This window comes from Myotis brandtii, unplaced genomic scaffold, assembly GCF_000412655.1.
Source record: "Myotis brandtii unplaced genomic scaffold, ASM41265v1 scaffold4517, whole genome shotgun sequence".
NCBI lineage: Eukaryota > Metazoa > Chordata > Mammalia > Chiroptera > Vespertilionidae > Myotis > Myotis brandtii.
The window spans coordinates 77,170-80,133 of record NW_005367274.1 but is presented as its reverse complement, the minus strand read 5'-3'; positions in this window follow the sequence as shown (position 1 = coordinate 80,133).

The following is a 2,964-nucleotide window of genomic DNA, read 5'->3' as shown; positions in this document are numbered from 1 at the left end:
GCTCGGCCCTCGGGAGGCACGCGCACGCGAAGCTGCTGGAGACGGAGGAGTCGTCCTCCGTCGTCCCAGTGCAGTGCCGTTAATGTGTCACAAAAGCAGGTTTGGGTGGCTGCCCTGGGGCGAGATGAGGTCCTTCAGGCCCTTGTTCCCACCTTTCTCTGAAAACAGCACCACTCTTTTTGTTACGATTTTTTAAATTTTATTTTTTTAATTGAATTTACTAGAGGCCCCGGCCTGGCCTGTGGGGATCGGGCTGAAACTGGCTCTCCGCCATCCCCCAAGGGGTCCCTCCCAGATTGCGAGAGGGCGGTTCTCGGGTGACCACCCCGGAATTGGGCTCCTTCCTCTCTGGTTCCGGGTGCGTCACACGAAACCACAGCTGCCAAGTCATTGCAGCTCGGCAGCTCCTGTGTTGCGTGTCTGCCCCCTGGTGGTCAGTGTGTCATACCTACCGGTCGGAGCGTCTGCCCCCTGGTGGTCAGTGTGCGCCATAGCTACCAGTCGGACAGTCACTTAGGCTTTTATATACATAGCTTGGGGTGGCATTGGCTAATAGAATTATTTAGGTTTAGGTGTGCAATGTCATGATACAGCATCTGTCTGTTGTGTTGTGTGTTCACCACCCAGTCTGTCTAGTCTCCTTCCCTCACCGTTTATCCCCTTTCCCCGCTCCCACTAAAGCCCTTTTATTATTAGCCAGATGGTCAAGAGGCAAATAGATGAAGCCGTGCGTTTACATGTGAGTGAATACCAGCCAGGCGCTCGTGAAATATTGCTGGTGTTTCCAGGTGTGTTTTAAAGAGCTACTTACAACAACGCTGCCAAATGCCCATGAATTCGTCTCCCTTGGCAGTTCCCCAGGAACCCCTGAGAAGGGCCCACGTGTGTCCCTCCTCTGAAGGTGGGGGGAGGGGGTGTCCATGAGGCCGCAGACTTGGACTTGTGCACAGTTAGGGGCCCTCAGAGGAGGAGCAGCAGGAGCGGGGCACTCGGGTGAGGACGACAGGAGGAAGCAGAGTCTGCTTCACAGTTTTCTCAGTGAACTGACTGGGGTGACACTGGTAAATAAAACTGCGTTTCAGTCGCAGAGTTCTGTGAAACAGCATCCGGTATTGCACTGTGTGGTCACCGGCCCAAGCCGAGTCTCCTCCCTCTGCTCCCCCCACCCCCCTCTGGTAATCACCGTACTATTGTGTCTACGAGTTTGGGGTGTTTTTCCTAATCCCTTCACCTTTTCCTCGCAACCCCCCTCCCCTGTAACAACTGTCGGCCTGTTCTCTGTATCTATGGGTCTGTGTCTGTTTTGTTCATTAGATCCCACGTATGAGTGAAGTCACGTGTCTTCCTCTGACTGCTTACCTCACTTAGCATGACTCTCCAGGGCCTTCCGTGCTGTTGCAAAAGGTGGTTTCCTTTCTGACGCCGTGTAGCGTCCCGTGTGGACGTGACCGCAGCCGTTTATATCCACGGGGCTGCACTTTGTGTCTCATTTTTCACTCGCCTTTTCTTACTAACCTTTCCAGGTAGCTATTTTGGAATTTAGAAGCCCTTTGCCCGTGGAAATCGGTACCCCATTCGTTCTGTTTGGGAAACCCTTGCTTTTGAGTGCACGTCCTGTTTCTGTAGTTTCATTTTTTCGCTGCAGTGGATGCACAGGATGGACTGAGGTGTACGGCTCAGTGACCAAGCACTTACATGCCTTCCGGTCGGTCTAGTCCCCCGGCACCGTGTGGAGTCATCACAGTTAGCGGCTATTCCCTTCCCCGTCCTCACACCCGCGACTGTTTGGTCACTGCCAGTTGCACTTCTTTATCCCTTCACCTTTTTCACACACACACACACACACCCCTCCTCCTCCCTCTGGCAAACCTGTTCTGAGTCGGTTCTGTTCTACTTGTGCCTTTGCTGTGTTCTAGATTCCACATACAAGTGAAATCACAGGTATCTTTCTTCCTGGCTTATTTCCGAGCACAAGGCCCTGTAGGTGTCGTCATCCTGTTTAAAGGGTGGAGCCCTATTCCATCGTGCACTTTCATCCACTCGTCTATCGATGGACACAGGTGCTGCTGCCATGAACGTATGGATGTGTATGTCTTTTCAGTGTAGTGTTTGGGTTCCTTCTGGTAAAAACCCACAAATACAGTTGCTGGGTCCTTCATTCTCTCTTGGTTTAAGGTCTCTGCCCGGTAAGTCCTGCTGCCCCAGCCTTTCCTGTGTTCATAAGAGACCCTTCCCGTCCCTGTCCTCGGTCCGCTCCTATCGGAGTGAGTCCTGAGGCTGCACAGCCAAGGGCGCCGCTGCCCTGTGACCGCAGCTGTGCTGTTTGCATCAGAGGGAGGAGGTTTGTTTTTCAGGGCCCATCCCTCGCCTGGCAGCGCGTCCAAGGAAGGAGCGGCCGAGACCGGACCTGGGGTGAGTAACTGTATTGGGGCCTTTTACTTCCTTAATGACGACCTTTTAGCGTCTTAGTCACTGGTTTGGTGGGGAACCCCTTTCCTGGAGGTTCCTGAGCTTTCATTCGGGGCGTATTTCCTTGCCTCGTTGGGGCCCTGCCTGAGCTTGTCCCTGTGGACGAGGCCGAGCTGCTCCGCCTCCTGGTCTTGGGGGAGGGGCCTGTGGGGCCCAGTCACGGAGCGGGGCCTGCAGGTGCCCGGGTGGTGTGGGCTCTGCACCCTCCTTCTGTAGCTGAGCCCTCATTGCTGTTGGCAGGACGCCAGGGACTTACCTGCAGGCAGGGCGGCCGTGAGGACTGGGGCCACCCACAAGTGACAGTGACCCGGGGTGGGGTGTCCCTAACAAGCCGAGCTGGGAACAAGGCCGGCTGCTGCTGCTGCCGTGTCTGCATCACGAGTGTTTCGGTTCGTTAGCTGGTTCACATGTGAGTGACAGATCACATGGCATGTCTCTCTGGCTGGTTTACTTAACACATCCCCCCCCCCCCCCCCCCCCCCCCGCCTGCCTACC